The following is an 18,697-nucleotide window of genomic DNA, read 5'->3' on the forward strand; positions in this document are numbered from 1 at the left end:
ATATGTATATAATGAAAACAAAAAGTTAAAATGTACCTGGTTTTAAATTGGTTTGTATTAATAAAGGTAAATTGATGTAATGTATATGGTAAATGTTTAAATGCCTATTTGAAATGTTTAACTTAGAATGTAAGTAAGTATAATATGGTAGGTATAATTGGTGTTGTGTGTTTTATACAGGTTGTTTTTTTGGGAAAAAGCACCTTAGCTTTCCCCCTACAAAACAACTTATAAAGAGGGGAGGTGTTACATAACAGCACTGATGTTACCTGTCTGTCATGGGTTTGGAGGGAAAGTTCCATCCTATGGGGAGTGGAAGGCGGGACATCAGGAGGAGGGGCTGTACTGTATAAATATGTGATGCCTGTGTGGTGAAGGGAGATGCTGAGACAGACTGTGAGACACTGGGTTGGGACGAAGCAGCAGCTGGGGAAGAAGAAGCTGTTGTGGGAGTCTGGGTGTCTGACAGGGTACTACTGTGTGTCAGAGTACCAGCCTGAAAGGTTCAGGGGTCTGTTGGTTAGCCAGAACTGATGGGTTCAGGGTCTGTGCTTTAAGTTAAAGGTTCTAGGTGAACCAAACTGTATGCTTGTTTGTGTGAGAATAAGCCACGTTACTTTATTTTATTCACCTGATTGTTTTATTTACCCTGTTTGTATTTAAAATAAACCTTATTCTTTTATTGTTTAAAAATCCATCCCTGGTCTGTGTGACTTATTATAGGGAATGGTTGGTGGCAGCTTAGTGTAACTGTGTGACATATCCTAGTAGGTCTGGGTTTGTCACACACTCATTCATAGAGTCATTATAAATTAGAGGTGACTTAACAACAATAGCTTCGCCCCACAAATTGTACATCATGGAAAGAAAGAGGGATATCACAAAAAATACAAACCAAACCAAGAGAAACCAAGCATAAAAACATAATCTTCAAAACCCAGTGACACCAGCTGGTAAGATAGCAGAAATATGTTTGGAAGACACTAGCATAAGAAAGCAATATGATATCCCAGAAGCAAATATTACAGACCCCCCCCCCAAGTGGCAATATATCACTTCTACTTCTGAAATTTTTCAGTAGATCCATGGTTTCTGTGAGGTTGTAACACAGAGTCATCTTGAATCAATAGGGGTACATAGATAGCCGGAATGACTTGAGCTGCAATCTGATTAAATCCACATTTTAATGTGGGATGTAGGAATTAATTGTGTCCAGTCAATCAGCTTGAGCTTCCGGGCTTCATTTAGAATTGGAAAAATGCTTTTCAGACCGCTTGCTCAAAAGCTGCAAGATAATCTTACTCTCTGGCTTCTGAACAGAAGCAAAAAAAGACTTCTGAGATGTTCTGTATTTATTTCACTTCCATCAGCCCCAGCCAGCCGGTGATCAACTGAAAGGAATTGTAAACAAATGGAGGGCACCAGAGTGAGATGATGATGACCCTATGGATCATTGAGTCCACCCCATAGTATGCTGGAATGGTGAAGTGGAAGAAGATAGGATATTGCAGAGGTCTGTAGCAGTGTCCAATGCTTCCCAGAGTTTCCAGCATGAATTTTCCAAAACTTGTCCCAAGATACCTGAGTTCTTCCCAAACCCAAAGCAAGTGTTCTACTCTGGAGATATAATGGGGAATACAATGGCAACACCAACTTCTTATTCCACACAATGAATACGACCAAAGGAGCAACTGATCAAGAAACTGCCATTCACTGCGCTTGAGCAAGATGAGTTAAATTCACATCTTACCATCTTGGATTTATAGTGTATGTTTATTGGTTTAACTGTTTTTAAAATTTGTAATGCTGCCCGGAGTAGACCTTTGGTCTAGATGGGCGGGGTAGAAATCCAATAAAATAAATAACTTTGGGGACACATAAGGTGAGCCACATGGCACACGTAGGCAGGGCTGGCGAAAGAGATGTTTCTGGCTGAGGGAAAGAACAAGATGGTGGTCTTCCCTATTCCGCATTTAGAAGCTGACATGACTTCACCTGAATTCTAATTCAGTACCGGTGATAAAACAGCAACCTTAATGACATCTGGGAAGAGCAAGCCTTTTCAGGAGATTAGAGTAAGCCATGTGTCTCACAGATCTCTGACCTTCAAAATCAGGAGGCTTGCAAAAATTGATGGGGACTGCTGCTGCCATGCATCATCATGCTTCACTTTGCACAAGAGTGGAGTTGCTCCTGCATACCACTCCGTTTCCCAGCAGAGGGCAATGACTTCGCTTCCAGAACATGCTGCCAGAGCTGGTAGCTGATGGTGCACTGGCAAATGTTGAAATGGTGGTGCTCATCATGATAGTCCCCCCACAGCCACACCACCAAAAGTGCAGGCAGATGTGTTGGCCCATGTTAACACACCAGGGCTACTCTCTACCAGGAGAAGAGCTTTTATAAAGCTGCTTTATGCTGTCAAGTGAGTACTAGCTCACAGCAGCCCTGCTGGGGCTTTTAGGGTAAGAAGGTGACTTCACAGGCATTTAGCCCACTGTTTGGCCTGCTTTAGGGATGGGATGGTTCCCTCCTGAAGTCAGCAATTAGGTCACCTCTTTGCTAGAATTAATCTGACTGTTTCTCCAAAGCATTCCTACTCAGCCCTTTCTGGGTCCATGTTAGGGGCTTCTGCTATTTTGTGACTGCTTTCTGCTCTCAATTTGCCATCCTTGTCAAACTTCCTGGGAGAGATGCTTGCAGTTAGATTTTCATTTCCAATGATTTCCTTTGTATGCACAGTAACAAAGAATTGCTCCAACCTGCAGTCTCCTTCATTAACAGTCCAGAAGGTGGAATGTACGGAGTATTTATATGAATCCATAACCCATTATGCTGAAATCACAATTTTGTACAAGGCACCCTGTAGCTTCCAGATGCTTGAATAAGAATTAGAGCTCAAGTGTAGAAAAATCAGGGGATTTGTTATATGCACAGAATGAGTTTGGCCTTGATGGCGACTAACTCACTTTCTGAATTTTTAAAAGAAAGCTACGGCTTGAAGTGATATCTGTGTATATGGAAACTTCTCATTTCAGTGTTAGGCCTTCAGAAGTCATCCGCACCAATTCTTAAGCAAAGAAGTCTTCTTCTTTGGGTCCTTCCCTAATAAGGGATATTTGTCATAGATCAAATTTAGACATTTATTGTTGTATGTATTTTGTTGTGAGTGTCCTTAGCACGTGGGAGAGAACAACACCAAAGTTTCATTCTCAATAGCAGAGTAAGTACTGTATAAGAAAGCCCAAATCCTAATCCTAACTAGATAGACACGAATGGCAGGAGAGCCCATGGCAGAAGGAGAGACAGGATGTCTGCTCCTTACAGAAGCATGAAAGGAAGTTGAAGTGAGGAAGAGTGATAGGTGGACCCTAAGAAGATGTGCAGGAGGAAGCAGAGGTCTAAGAGTCAAAAGGTCAGATTAGCCTTTCCTGACATCTACTCCCTCATCCCCCTCCTGGCTCTTTGGACTAGAGAGGTGCTAAGAGGTGATCCTTGGAGGATGCCAGGTCAACGTGTATTATATTGTCCATGGCTTTTGACAGTCATAAAATGCTACTGCATGACCCTACCACAACTTGTTTGCAGTCTGAGGCTAATGGTAACTCTCTCTCACACACACGTACAAACTCTTGCCCTTCCTGGAAAAGTTCTTGGGGTGCCGCACGGGGCTCTTCCCCACCCCATACATTCTGTCTGCAGGTTAAACAAGGCTGAGAAAGCAGGAATGATCCTGAGCCATGATGGGCCCCCACCACTAGCCCCTAGCTCCAAGACATGGTCGGGCATGACCGGAGAGACAGTCCATTTGGACTGGAGGTTACCATGTCTGTTTGTTTGCTACTTTTACATCTCACTTTCCTCTGAAGTCCGCAAGGTGACAGCGTTTTAACTCCTTTTCAATCTCACAGCGTTTTATTTATTCTTGCTTCGGTATCTTATCTTTTCCCACCAGGCTTTTCCCCCCGGCTCTCCTCCCCACCTCCCTTTATGCTCACAACAACCCTGCGAGGCAACAGGGCTGGCAACAAGCTCACCCAGGGAGCTTCGTGGCCCATTGGGGAGGGGAGCTATATTTCTAGCTCCCCCAACTGCTTTAGCCGGGGAGCACATTGGTGGGGTGGGGGGGAGGAGAAGCGGAGCTGGATTCCATTGGCTCTTGTGGGGAGGGGGGAATCAGTGCTATAAAGCCAAAGGGAAGGGAAGGGTTAGCAAAGGGGGGGGGAGAGAGTTCACAATCTGAACTCTCAACAGGCCGGCGTTGAGCGATACCCCCACCCCACTCCGTCAGGCAGGACCCCCCCCCCGCCCGGCTCAGCCACACACAGCGGCGCCGGCGCCCTCCGCGCCCCACCTCGCTCGCGAAAGAGGAAGCCGCCGCGAGGTGCGACGTTAAAGCAAACAGATCGCGCGTCATTAGGAGCCCATTACGCGGCCGAGCATTTGCAGGGGGCAACCGGAGGGGCGGGGAAGGCAGGCAAGCTCCCCGCCCGGTAGGAAGGGTCAAGCCAACCTTTCCACCCTCTCTCGGAGACCTTTTGATTCATGCCTGCCGCGAATGGCAGCTCCCGAGGAGGATCCATCAAGCCTCCCCCCCCCCGCCGCCTCCCGCTAGAAGCGGCGGAGGAAAGTGGGGTAGGGCGAAGGGAGCCAGGAGGGGGAAGGAGGACTCGGAGACCTTCGGGGCCTTCCTGATGTGTCCGACTGCAACCTCTGTCCTCCCCAGGAGACGAGGAAGGCTCTAGCGGCCCTTCACAGCTGCAGGACGTACCGCCGGGCGGGACAGCTGGAGAGAGAGAGAGAGAGAGCCTGGCCCCTTTCCAAATTAGGTAGGTTTCCTGTTTGTTTAGTTTCCTGTCTCAACCCACCGAATCCCCAGATGCCGGATTTTTTATTCTAAGTGTGTTTTAAAAGTTTTTAACATTCTTTTAAAATTCCTTATTACTGCACAATTAATGCATTCTTAATTATTGTATGTTTAATTAAAAAAAACACCTTGCAATGGATTGTGTTTTCAGCGTGACTTTTTTTTAGCACCATGGGCTCCTTTGGGTCCCCTGAACAGCCGGAAGGTGGCCACAAAGGATTCAGACAAATAAATAAACCAACAACATAGAGGCCGTAATTCTAAGTATTGATCATAAATGAAAGTCTCTGGAGGATGGCTCTCAGAATTTCCTGACAAGGCATCCTAGGAGCTGTAGTTTGAAAAGGCAATGCTTCTCTCCAAGGTCAGATTTTTCGGATGCCAAAACCAGACTAGACCAGACCCATCACCCTGTGAGACAGGATACTCCTGGGCAGAAGCTATAGTGCTGAACCCTTCCTATATGCAGGGTCAAAGAGAAGGATGGGGGGGGGGGCTGGGAAAGAATGCACCACCTCCTTGGGATCCTGTAAATTCCAGGATCAGTCCCACCCAGACACCTCCTAGGATATGGCTGGTAAAGACTTGCTTCTGGCCCTCAGCTACCATGTAGCCTCTGTAATAGGTGCTATCAGTGGAGATGGGGATGATGGAAGTTGTAGTCTGGAAGACATCAGTTTGGGGAATACTGCTTTTCAAATAAATAAATAAAGGACAGACCCATACATTTTCTTAGCACCTCTTCCAAGAAGAATGAGACTCTTTTGCTACGGCCAATAAGAGGAAATTATGAAATGGACAGTAAAAGAAAAGCATTATTAAAAGCATTACCTTGTTAAGGTAATGCTTTTACCTTAGGTAATACCTAATGAGCACCACTGAAGACTGAAGAGGGGAAACTTGGTTCTGAGGAAAATGAGAATAAGGTTCTTTTATAAAAAATTTCCCTCTTTTGTTTTGCCTTTAAATGGTAACTTTGCAGAGATTTTGCTCACAGAAAAACACAACTGCCCATATTTATGAGCCAGTGTAGGACTGAAAAAATAGTCTGACTTTCTGGCTGTTGCCAGACTACAGTGCTTATAAGCCTTTCCCCTGCGCTCTGTTGACTAAGCCTGCAGTTCAACAACTTCTCCTAGGGTCACCCAGGGAAATGGGGGAAATGTGCTCTGGGTTTCCCAAAGGTTGGACCTCAGCAAAGGTGTGGCCCTTCAAGTGTTTCTAGATTGCAGTGCTTATCATTTGTCACCACCGGTTGTGCTGGCAAAGAACGATGGGCGCTGCAGTCTGGCAACATCTGGAGGGCCCTGCACAATGCAAATCAAATCATTTCTAAGAGGTGTTTCTGAGGATGATAATACCTTGTGGGCTGTGCTTTTGTGCTCTTCACCTTCTAGTTTTACCTTCAACAAGGCCCCAGGCATGCTAAATCACCACCAGCAACACCATCATCTTAGAACTGCAGACCTGGAAGGGACCCACTAGATCATCAAGTCCAGCCCCTATCAAAGGGACACAGTGGAGAATCGAACTCCCCAACATCTGGCTCTGGAGCCAGATGCCCAAGCGATAGAGTGATCCAGCATATACATATATACATATATACATATATACATATATACATATATACATATATACATATATACATACATACATATATACATATACATATACATATACATATACATACACATACACATATACATATATATGTGTGTGTGTGTGTTCTTCTTAGGCATCCTTCAGTCTCAGGAGACTATGGTATTGTGCTCTGTATGGGGGACTTGGAACAGCATCTAGTGTGGCTGAGAAGGCCAATTCGAGAGTGACCATCCCATCCACACTGAAGACAAATACAATCTGTCCCCTGTCCAGCTCCCTGATTTTGCTGCTTCTGGGACTGCCTCTTTGCCTCAGCCTGCTGGACAAGGGTCTCTCCAAATTGGGAGAGGCCATGATGCACCACCTGCCTCCAGGCTGAATGCTCAGACATCAAAGTGTCCCATCTGTTGAGGTCCATTCCTAAGGCCTTCAGACCCCACTTGCAGATCTCCTTGTATCGCAGCTGGGGTCTCCCTCTGGGGTGATTTCCCTGCACTCATTCTCCATACAGGAGATCTTTTGGAATCAGACCATCAGCCATTCTCATATGTATATATGTGTATTTAAATCCTATGCATTCTGAGGTCTTCCCACTCAGCTTACCAAGTGGAAGCATGGAAACAACTGGAGGACAGAGAAGGCTGAGGGGGAATAAAGTATGATATGATTTAGAAGCACAGAGAAAAGAAAAAGCAGGCTAAAGAGCAGTTAGCCACCTTTATAATAAAAATAGTTCTTTTTAAAATCCTGCTATTTCCAATACCATCTCCACGGCTCCCTCCCCCCCATTACCCCAAACAACTGTAGAAGAAGTGGCAAGAAATAACAAGGCAGGGATCACACAAGCAAGGGCCAAGAAAGTGACACAAGTAGTATTCTTTACACCCCACCCCCCACTGCATGACTGTGTTTTGGAACCCGGCTGAAGTTGGAAAAGGGGGCTGATTTCTTTCTTCCTTTCTTCCTTTCTTTCTAAGGGTCCTGGAACAAATGGCGCATACTGTACAACAAAAGAAAAGTTACTGGGCAGGAGGGAGTGCTCTGTGTATTTATTTTCACTTGTACTTTTTGTTTCCCAGTACAAAGGGACCCATCCATTAGAGGTCTGTTTTCTGAAGCCTGATCAAAGGAACACAAATGGGCTGGAGCCCTTCCAGACACGTGCCAAGACACCCGCCCCCCTCTGTGGTTAGCAGCACTCCTCAGAGTAGCCCCTGTCCCTCCCTCCCTCTTTACCACACAAAGCAAATGGAATGCCACCTCCCAATTCAAATGGCTGGCTCAAGGGTTCTAATATTTGCTCATTTTATTTGTTGAGAATATTTTTACCTTGCCTTTTTCCTTAAAAAGGACCCAAAGCAGCTTACGTCATCAAAGGACCATATTAAAGCTAAAAGCAGTAGGTATGCAAATACTAAAAAGTTTCAAGCAAACATCACACTAAAAAAAAACACAGTAAACAAAAGCAACGCCAAAAACACATTCAAAGCAGTAACCAACAACCCATTTAAAAATCCCACTCAGGTGGCCAGTCACTGAGGGAAAACTTGCCTGAAAAGAAAAAAAATCTCCACCTGCTTGTGGAATGACAGCAAAGATGGGGCTAGCCTGACTTCCTGTGGCAGGGAGTTCCACAGTCTGGGAGCAGCAACAGAGAAGGTCCTCTTCCATGTTCCCACCAAGCGCACCTGCAAAGGTGGTGGGACCAAAAGAAAGGCGTCTCCTGATGATCTTAACACCCGAGCAGACTCCTTAAGGAAGATGTGGTCCTTGAGATAGTTTGGGCTCAAGCTGTTTAGGGATTTATAGGTTAGAACCAGCAGTTTGAATTGTGCCGAGAAATTGGCTGCCAGTAGAGCTGCTGTAACAGGAGGGCCATTTGATCCTTGTGGCCTGCCACACTTAGCAATCTGGCTGTCACATTTTGGACCTGCTGAAGTTTCTGAGCACCTTTCAGACGCATCCCCATGCAGAGTGCATTTCAGCAATCTAGCCAGGACGTAACTAAATAATGTGTTATCCTAGTTACCTGGCGCACTAGTTTTAATTGTTTGAATATGGTCTGAGATTGTTGTTTGAGGCAAAAGGTTTACACACATCCCAAGCACAGTCCACATGGATGGATCTTAATCTGGACCAAGTCCCATGTGCCTGTGGATTTCGTGAGAAAGGGGCTGCTGGTTTACAAAATAGAGTAAATGTGCCTTCATCCAATTAACACTGTGTATGTCTGTTTATAAGAGAAAAATAATTGGTAAGTAGTGAATAAATGAGATGATCTTGTGTTTGTTCATATGAATGAATGGGTGGAAGGGGCTGTGGTGTGTGTGTGTGTGTGTGTGTATGCATGCGCGTGCACACACATACTTGTGTGACAGACAGAGGGTGGGATGATGAGAGGAAAAGGGCTGTCCACCTCCTGGCACTTCTGGCTCCCTTGCCAACATGGGCATAAATTAACTTGCTAGTTTGTCATAGAGTTGACATACTGCTGTCTCTGGCTGTGGAGCCAGAGGTTGGGTGTTCGATTCCCCACTGAGCCTCCTTGACTCAATGATCCATAGGGTCCCTTCCAGCTCAGCAGTTCTAAAAACTAATTATTGTTTATTATATCCATTATATCCAATGCAATTGCCACAAGTATTGACCTCACTGAATCAACAACTGATTTAGTAAGGTCTACTCAATCTGGGAGTGGCAGACCTGGTTCTAGTACAAAACAAATGGCTTTCGACCTGGATTTCCTCTGCTGAGTGGTCTTCTCAGGTTTATGCTAAACCAGCAGGGTTAGGCTATGATCCTGTGTGGAGTTCTTTCAGAGCAAGACTCACTGAACCCAGTTGGGCTGACTGATGGGAATTTTTGGTTAAAGAGTTTTCTACTGGGAACTTGGTTATTCCTTTTGTTAGTAGAGCACAAGACAGAAATATAACAAAGAAATATGAGAGATTTAGCCCAGTCTCACCAGTCCTCCAGGAACACATAAATCTAGCTTTTTCTGCAATAAAAAGTCACTCTAGGTGCATCTTTAAGTAGAAAAAGTAAGTTTACTCACAGTGATCATCTGTAGTCACAGCCAACAAAGGAAACAAGAAGTACAAATGGAACCTACCACATGCAAGATGCCTTACATGGCAGTTTCTCTAATGGAGGTCAAGGAGGAAGAAAGCAACCAATGAAGCAAAAGAAATTCCAGATGAAAAGGAAGAAAGGGGTGACCCCAATGCAGGAACAACCAATCAAATGTGGCAAAGAACAATCGCTTGAGGTTGTAAACACCCTCCCACTAATAGGAAGTGTTAGTGCATGCAAGATTGCTATTTTCCCCAACACTGACTTCAGCTCAAGCATCCATAAACTTGTGTGGTGTTAAGCAGGAGAATTTCCTCCTGACATCACTCTGGCTCCACAGACAGTGGCAAAGAGCACACTGGTCCAAAACTAGAACTCTTCTATAAGATACACAATTTCTATACATAGGGAGTTGTTTGCTTTTCTAGAGGAAGTAATCTTCCGTCATGGCTCCACCAACAGCTAACTGTGACCTGTAATGTCACAAGTCAAGATCAAACTTCAGTGTTTAATCCTGGTGACTGTATACATTGCCAAGGTATCATAAATGCTCTGGAAAGCCAAGCAATCCATCAGAGCATATCTACACTGCAAAGTTCTATCAGTTTGGTCCCACTTCCACTGCCATGGCTTCATCTCATGAAATCCTGGCATTTGTACTTTGGTGAAGTATTTAGAATTATTTTCTAGAGATCTAAAGGGCACCCTGTTGGTCTACAGCACAAGAGCTCTTTGGTAGGCAGTGTTAAGTATCCCAGTAAATGATAGGCTTTTATAAGATAAAGCCATCACAGCGAATGCATTTTTAAAAAATGCACAGTTTATTGCAGTTTTAATTCTACTTATTTGGGGAAAAATATGGCCTACAAATGATGCTAAATTAAATACAATCATGCATACAATCATACACACACACACACACACACACACACACACACACACACACACAGTGGTATCAAACTGATCTGCAGAATAGATACCCTCTTCTTAGGCTCATAGCAGGCAAAAGCCAAAGAAACAAAACAAAAAAAGGAAAAAAACCCAACAACACATGGCATTTTAAAGACTAACTATTATATTTTAATGTGAGCTTTCATAAGCCATGTCCACTTCTTTAGACATATTGAGGGGGGGGGAATGGAAAACCCTCTTCCCTGTTACATATGGGGAATATATTAATGTTTTCTCTCTTTGTAACAGAATAGGTGCTGTGTGGGTACAAGGGCAGTCAGTTCCCCCACAGACCCATAATAAAGCAGAAGAAGTAGCTGAAATCTAATAATTAACCTTTTGTTGAGAAAGCTACTTTTCAGACAGAAAAAAACTAAATCCCAGTATTAATCTCAGCAGCACATGGCAGAGGCAGAGATGACATGTCTGATCCTTTTAGAAACATGAAAGGAGGTTAAAGCAAAGAAGACTAATAGGTAGATCCTGAGAATATCAGTCTAAAAACAGGTGTAGGCGGAAGTAGAGGCAAGAGAGTCTAAAAGATAGAAAAGATTTCATAACTTCTGAAATCCTGCTTCTGGTTATTTGGGCTGGGAAAGTGCTAAGAGCAGATGATTGGAGGAGGACAGGTTCACTGTTGGAAAGTCCATTGGTGTAAAAATGAGCTTGAGGTGAGTAAAGCCAATTGTTTCCATGCGGGCAAAGTTGCTGTTGAACCACAACTCCCATAAGACCTAGCCATCACAGTCAGCAGTGAGGAATGCCAGGAGTTTTCGAGCAACACCTGAAAGATCCCACCTCAGAGCTATGTTTGATCAGAGTGAGACCGCCCTACTTTTCCCTAATTCTTTGTATCACAAAGTGAACCATCCAGCTTCCTTGCTTGCCACCGTATCCCATTTCACAGGCAGACAAAGGGCACAGCCTGGCTACAACCTTGCACCCAAGCTACAGCAGGAGTGCCACTGCAGATATGAGTGCAAGCAGCTTTAACCTTGAAAAAAGGTTGAAGTGACAGGAGAGAAATTCCGACGTTGCATACTTTGCAGGCACAAAATTCAAGCCTGAGTCATCTTCAGCTGAAACACCTCTAGAGAATGAGGTTGGGCAGTGCCCAGTGGCATTGTAAAGCAAATATTCTGCAAGTGTGAGTGGGTGAATTCAAGGAAGGGGGTAAGGATGACTGTGATGATGAAAAGCATCTCTAATGTCTGTGATGGTTAAAAGTGTCAGTAGATACCAAATGTATACATTTGCTTCTAGTACTCACTGAAGTGGCCCTCATGATCTGGTGTCTTTTGTTCAAGGGTAAATCAATACACTCAGAAACCTTATACACTTCCCCCACTTCCCTATGATCTTCCTTGACCCAATTGATAAAAAGAAAAAAAAACCTTATACACTTTTCTTTTTTTTAAAAAAATCAACAAACAAATCAGAAATGGACCTTTGGTACTGACTTCAAGGCTACAATTGTACAGCCGAAGTCCTGTTGCTTAGCACAGTAGGTTGAAACTAGAGTATGTCTATTAAACCTGTGGAAATTACAAAGGAGTTGACTCGCTAAATTGTCACTGATTCAATGGGCTTACTTTAGTTGCAACTTACTATGCTAATCAACAAGATTTCAGCCTATGTAAACACTTCCAAAACTGGTGAATCTGAATTCTGAGGAGACCCGTTTATCAGGAACTGGCTGTACACAGACTAGTGAATGTCTCCTTCAGTACAAGTTCATCTATTTTGGTCCCTTTCCCAGGGGGAAATGAATTCATGAAAAGAGCAAAGGGTTCCCCTTTCCTACGTCAAGGGAAGGTTATCCAGCAGAACAAATGGGAATGAGCAAACATGTCCTCTTTAAAAACCACTCTGCTCCTGGATTTATGATCTGGGGTTAGATAGGTAACTTCTAACTGCAAAGGTGGACAGAGTAGTTTGACACTTTTTCAGCTCTACAACTCTGGGAGAGAGAAAAGGCTTCTTCTGCTCATAGCCTGCCCAGGTCACTTTTTCTGGAATACATCTGCCAAATGTGGTAACCAGCATAGCCAGAAACTGCACTTAACTCCATCAGACACATTCCTGTCAACAGGAGACAAGAGTGTAACAGTGTACATTGACTTTATTGCTCTCCATTCCTGCTTCTTCTTTCATTTTCCAAAATAATAATAATTAAAAAATAAAAATAAAAAGAAATTTAGAACCTAAAAATTGTTTTTTTTAAAAAAACCTTTTGCATACTCTGGTTGCCTTTAAAACCCAGCGATATGCAGAATTACCAGTTGTTGCATCCATTCTGCAACTGGAAACCTTAAAGGAACGTTTCGCCCTTCCCAGTAACTGAACAGGCACTGCGATGTAGTTTAAGCCTCTTGTCCCTCTTTGGATGGCAACATGTATTCATGTTAGCAATGTGATGGTCAACAAATGTTGTCAAAGCCAACTATGAGACAGATTATGAGCATTTTACATCAGGGAACGCACTGGGGAATTCAAGCTATGTGTGATATGGCTCTCAGGAAATAAGGCTGTGTAGGCATATACACTGTAGCTACACAAGGGCATGAATGGCATTTGATATGCAAGAAAATAAACAAGAAGTTTTTGAGAAAACTGCCACAAGGGTGGCAAAGATTATATTAGAGCAGATAATACCTCGATATGGATTAGTGGAAACAGTGGACTCAGCTCAAGGGCTTCATTTCACTTCTAAGGTTTTGCAGGGGATAATGGATGGTGTGGGAATAACGTGGGGATTTCGTATTCCATGGCAGCCCCTCCCTCCTCTGGGCGTGTGGAGTGAATGAATCAAACATTGAAAAAGCAGTCGGCAAAATTAGAGTTGGAGACCAAGCTGTCATGGATAAGGCGCTTGCTAATTGCGCTATTGAGAATCAGGACTGCCCCTTGGGAAGGATATTGGTTTATCACCCTATGAAATGCTGCTTGGCCTGCCCTGTATGGGAGAGCGGGAATATCCACGGTTTCAAATGTGGCGGCATATAGAATATTCATGAACTGCGCTTCTCTTCAAGATGTGTTGAGCTGACCCCCCACGGCGGCGCTTGGGTGCCCCCCCCCCAGCCCGTTTGGCGCTTTCGGGTCTTCTTGGACCGTCAGCTCCAAAGTCTGGCTGTGTTTGGATCGCTCCCTGCATGTCCCCACCTCCCTCTCCGGCTTCCTTCTCCTCCTCCTGGCTCAGTCTTCTTGGCCTTTGTACTGTAAGCTCCTAAGGAGCTTTTGTTTTTGTTTCCTTGCTGCAGACTTCGGAAAAGTTACTTTTTGGACAGGTTTCCCCAGCAAGCACTGGCATGGAATTGTGGAATTATGAGAGCAGTAATTAAAGAGAGAGAGAGAGAGAGATCCTCGTCCACCCTGAGAACCTCTGTTAACCTGTGAGAGATTAGGGACCAGATCTTACTGGGGATTTTCCACACGCGCAATTTATTGAGCAATTGATGGCTCCCCCCAAAGCTGAAATCCCGCGCGTCCTGTCCGTTTGCACCGGACAGCCACACAAGATTCGCACTGGCGGGGAAGGGGCGGCTGGAGGAGAGGTTCTGCCACTCCGCCGGTCTTGGTCACTTGCGTAATGTTTTCCTTAGGATGGATTCCGCTGGAGATCGGTTACTGAGCTTCTAATCGCCGTCTCAGAAACTGGAAGATGATGCTGTACTTCGCTCTCTGCGGGCCGGCTGGCGCGCGAGATTTTCCCCCGGAGGTTCGCCAGAGCTTGAACTCCCGTTTCAAGGAACGGCTCCGCAATGATCCGCGGGTGCCGCCTCATTGCGTGAGGTGTGGACTCGGGGGCGCAGTCCGAAGTACGCGCACCCGACGGGGTAAAAGGAGTCGGGAGCATTTAAATCCCGCCCTCTCGGAATAACCGGCTGTCGTCTGTCCAGAAATACCTCTTAATACCTTCTGTCTGCCCTGCCCTTTCTTCTCTACGCTATAGCAGAAGCGGACGAGAAGGCCGGACCTGGCGCCCTCACATTGTCGAATGACACCTTTTGGAGGGGGGGGGGGCTACAGGGGCCCTTCCGGGTGGGGCAAACTCTACCACCTCTACTTCCGAAAAGTTACTCTTCCCCAAGCTGTAAAACATGCTTAGGGCCCAGCAGCAAGCGGTTTGTTTAAATGAAAAATCTATGTGGATAAAGCAATTAAAAGGGCATTCTCTTCTCCTAACCCTTCAGCCCCCACCCGCCTCTTTTGCCAGGCATGCCCAAGAAAGGGAGAGCGAACGGAGAGATGGATTTCCTGTCCGGATGTTGAAGGAAAGCCCGTTGCAAACTGATTTGAAAATTGCTTTCCTACTGGACGACGTCAAGGCAAAGATGGTTGGTGGTCTAGAGTTTGAATTACTGATGCCCAGTCCGTGGTGGTCAAGCTTGTCTGGAGAGGAACTCAGAAGTGCTAAAATGAAGTTCATGGTGTTAAAATGCGATCATGGTCTAGTCCGTGAAGAGGATGGCAGCTACAGAGCTGGAGTCTAACCACACCCAGACAACCAAAGGTTCCTTCCTCGTGGACTACATGTTGTTCTGCGAGTCCATGGTAGGATCCGGGCTGTGGCCTCAGTAGGTTCTGTAAGCCCCATGTCGTGGCAATGATGAATTGCATAAAGGAAGTACTGCCCATTGAGTCTTGGCTGAGGCACAGTTTTCAAAGCATGTTCAGACTCTGGCGAACCTCCCAGAGGAATTATCAGCCTTACACACAACATACACCCAAGTACCAATTACATTACATCTTGGTCAGTCTTGGCTCATTCTTTTGATATACACTAAACGCTTATTTTTCTCCTTGCTGGGCGGGAGGTAATCCCCTCTCAAAACTCCACACAAATATCTCACACACATAACACACAGGCAAACTGCGAAGTGTAAGATAAGGGCCCAGCTGGTGAGAGGGCGATTTGGAAAGCAATAATTAATCTCCTGCGAAATCCATCACTAGGAAAACATTACATAAGTGACTGTGATGGACGGGGTGGGGGGGAGAGAGACCCCCCCATCCCCCAGCGAGAGCCAGGAGCCTTTGTCGATATAGGATATAGAGGGACTTTATTTGATTACAGGACTCATACAGGGCATTTAACAAGAGAGTTTTTAAACAAAACAAAACAAAACATCAAACAAAATTCATCACTTGAGCCAATGGTTCTTTGAAGTTAATCCAAAGACTACATTATTTAGTAATATAAAGTTACAAACATAAATAAAAGAGGAGGAGAGATTATTTTCCGGCGAGAGCTGTGACAGAGGAGGACCTGTCAGACTATAATGGTTAAAGGTTTCATTTTCCCCTTTCCTGGGGTGGGGTGTGGACAGATTGTGCGTTCTTTCATCTGAACAGAGTGCCTGATTTGGATTGGGGCAATCAGTTTACTCCTGCGAACAACAAGGAAACAAGGAGCTGCGGTGAACTCATCTAACTTGGCAGGAGAGGGGAAATGCTGGATGCGGGCAGCCTTTTGTTTGATGGGACCGAAAAGATGCTAGCTGCTTCTTTTTAAGTGGTCCAAGAAAGCAAGTTGCCCTTGCTTTCTTGAGCTGAATATCTTCCATTTTGCCTTTCTCTCTCTCTCTGGCCTCACCCCACCTTGTAGAGTTGTTGTGTGAAAGAGAAAAAAACAGAAATTCAAATCCATCTCTTTGGCCCTAAGTTTCTTTTCATGCAATTATGGCAGGTATACAGTGCATACCTGCATATTTACTTGCAATAAAGTCCCATTATGTTTCATGGCCTTACTTCCAGGAAAGTGTGCAAAGGAAAGGGTTGTGAATAGGAAGCAAGTCCCTCTGTGGCACTCGATGGGGCTGCCGCCTGGGACCCAGTGCCGGGAACTGAAGCTTGAGCAAAACATAGGTTAGCTCCAAGACAGATTCCACTGCTCACATGAGCCCAGATGTTGTTTCCAAGTCCTCCAGAGGGCTTCCCACAGGATTGTGCCCGGCGCATTTAATTCGGTCAAGAAGGCCTTGGCAAGATCAGGTTGCAGTTTAATAGCCTCCCTACACACAGGATGGCCTTCTTTGAGCCCCAACTACAAAACCAACCACCAGCCCAAATTTCCCTGCACACACGTAATCCTGAAGTTCTGGTCATGTATGCGGGCATTCAAGTATTTATGGCTTCATAAAATCATGCAACAATCCCCACAGGCAAAATTATTTTCCCTTCCAAACCAAGTTCATCGAACAACTTCTGCTTTCAATCTGAGTTACAAAGGAGAAGGGGGTTCAGTCCGTTTTCTTTTCTTTTTCCACCCTTTTTCTTATGCACAAGAATGCAAGGGGTCAAGGAGGAGGTTAGAGGGAATTTGGGGGGATATATTCCCACATCTAAACATGCTCTGGGACTACAGGGAATTTTGGACATAAATAATTCTGCGATTCCACCCACAACTGCTCTCTTTTAAAGATGTTTCCCCCCCTTACACTATCTAATGTCTTCTTGTTTGACACTAACAGGCAATGTATGGAGGAGGAGTATCTGGGGAATGGGGTACTTTTTGAAGGTCCTGTTTTTAATTCCTTTGGCTGAAACTTAACCACTAAATGGTCTTCCACAGACAGAGTATTCATTACACGGCCCTGTTTTTCGACACACAAATATATCTGCGTCACCAAGGTCACTGGTAACAAAACTTTTTAACACTGTCGTTTGATACACTTTTAGGATCCCTTCAGTGGCACTTTTTCTGAACAAAACTAAATAAGATAGAATTGATAAGCTCCTCTCCTTTCATTCCGTGATAGTTCAACCAGGGCTTTCCACCTGAAATGAAACGGACTTAACATGCTTAGATCTGAACTTCATCAGACCCCTCCAATCCCTTGTCTTTTGCTCAGAAAAGTCTGTAAAGTGTCCTATGAAAAGGCAACGAGAATATCTAATGACTCGGTATTTGCTAAGTACCTATGTATGCAGCAGCAGTAACAACAACAGAGACATTGGGCACACAGAGGCAACCCTGCAGCAAGAAATAGACAGAGGTCATGTGCTAAATTCACATTCAGGAAGTCCATGTCCCATGTCTTTTTCCACAGACAACAAAACTAGAGAGATAGGCTGGCATAGCAACACAAAACAAAACAGAACAATCTTTTTTTAAAAAAATATTCAGAGTTTTAGAAGAGGGAAAAAGACCAATTGACTTTCAGGAGAAACAGGATCAACTGCTGTCAATTAACTCTTGAATCCATAGATGTCAAGGTCATATTAAAAGGTGTAGGTAATATATGGAAAAATAGTGGTGGGGCATCTGGCCTGTGAAAGAAAAAATGGAAGGCTAGGCAACAATTACTTTAATATTGCCACTATGAATAGTTCTTCCTCCTGTCGAGCAGTCACTAAGACAAATTACATTAAATCAGATACAAACACAGAGATCTCTCCCATCCCTCTCAAAACCTAATCAGCTGTTTGTCTCTTTACCTCTTACTTCCAACATGGAAAACATATCTAAAATTAGAAACAAACAGCTTTGAAAATGTCAAAGGTAATCCTGGAATATGTGGGATCTCAAGACAACATTTGTCCTCACCTCTTAATCTCAGCTACAGAACTTTTCTCCCCAAAGATGGAGAGGAAAAGAGTAAGCAAAATTATGCCTCATCCTTACTCTAGAGAGAGCCCTACAAATCCAGTGATGATGATATATACGTTTTACTATTTTTAGGATAAAATCTGCTGTGCATTTATTTGGGAGTTGTCCTATTGTTTGACTCGGTGAGCAGATATCTAAGCACCGTGAAGCTCCCCCATCCCTCCCCCATGTAGCCCTTTTAAGTTTCATTCAGTTAAACAAAAAAGGTAATGGGGGGAGTCATATGGCATCTATAGCATTGACAGATTTATTTTAGCTGGAGTACAAGAAACTTCTCCAAATGCAACCCAACCTGAAGTTTGCAGTTCTTCACGGGAGTCGGTAGAAAGAGATGGAGACGGACAGATTGCTCTACAGTTAATCCACACGGACTAGGATCTTATTGATGGTCTCCTTTATTGCTGAATAGTAAATCAACACTTCTGTCAGTCTCAGTAAGTCTATGGGTCTACTCTAATGGCGACTAGCAATAGAGTACTGGCCTGTAGACCAGTGGTTCTTAACCTTGGGTTACTCAGGTGTTTTTGAACTGCAACTCCCAGAAACCCCAGCCAGCACAGCTGGTGGTGAAGGCTTCTGGGAGTTGCAGT

General features: G+C 44.5%; 1 protein-coding gene and 1 long non-coding RNA gene across 2 annotated transcripts in view; one reads left to right on the forward strand and one right to left on the reverse strand.

Moving 5' to 3' along the window:
* TBX5 (T-box transcription factor 5) overlaps positions 1–18,697 on the reverse strand; it is a 139,175-nt gene that overhangs the window by 101,882 nt on the left and 18,596 nt on the right. The window lies entirely within an intron of this gene.
* On the forward strand, positions 4,271–17,898 carry LOC144584743 (uncharacterized). Its single transcript, XR_013539175.1, has 2 exons — positions 4,271–4,829; positions 14,712–17,898. It is a non-coding gene; the product is annotated as an uncharacterized LOC144584743 (long non-coding RNA).

Source organism: Pogona vitticeps, chromosome 14 (assembly GCF_051106095.1).
Source record: "Pogona vitticeps strain Pit_001003342236 chromosome 14, PviZW2.1, whole genome shotgun sequence".
NCBI classification, from domain to species: Eukaryota; Metazoa; Chordata; class Lepidosauria; order Squamata; family Agamidae; genus Pogona; species Pogona vitticeps.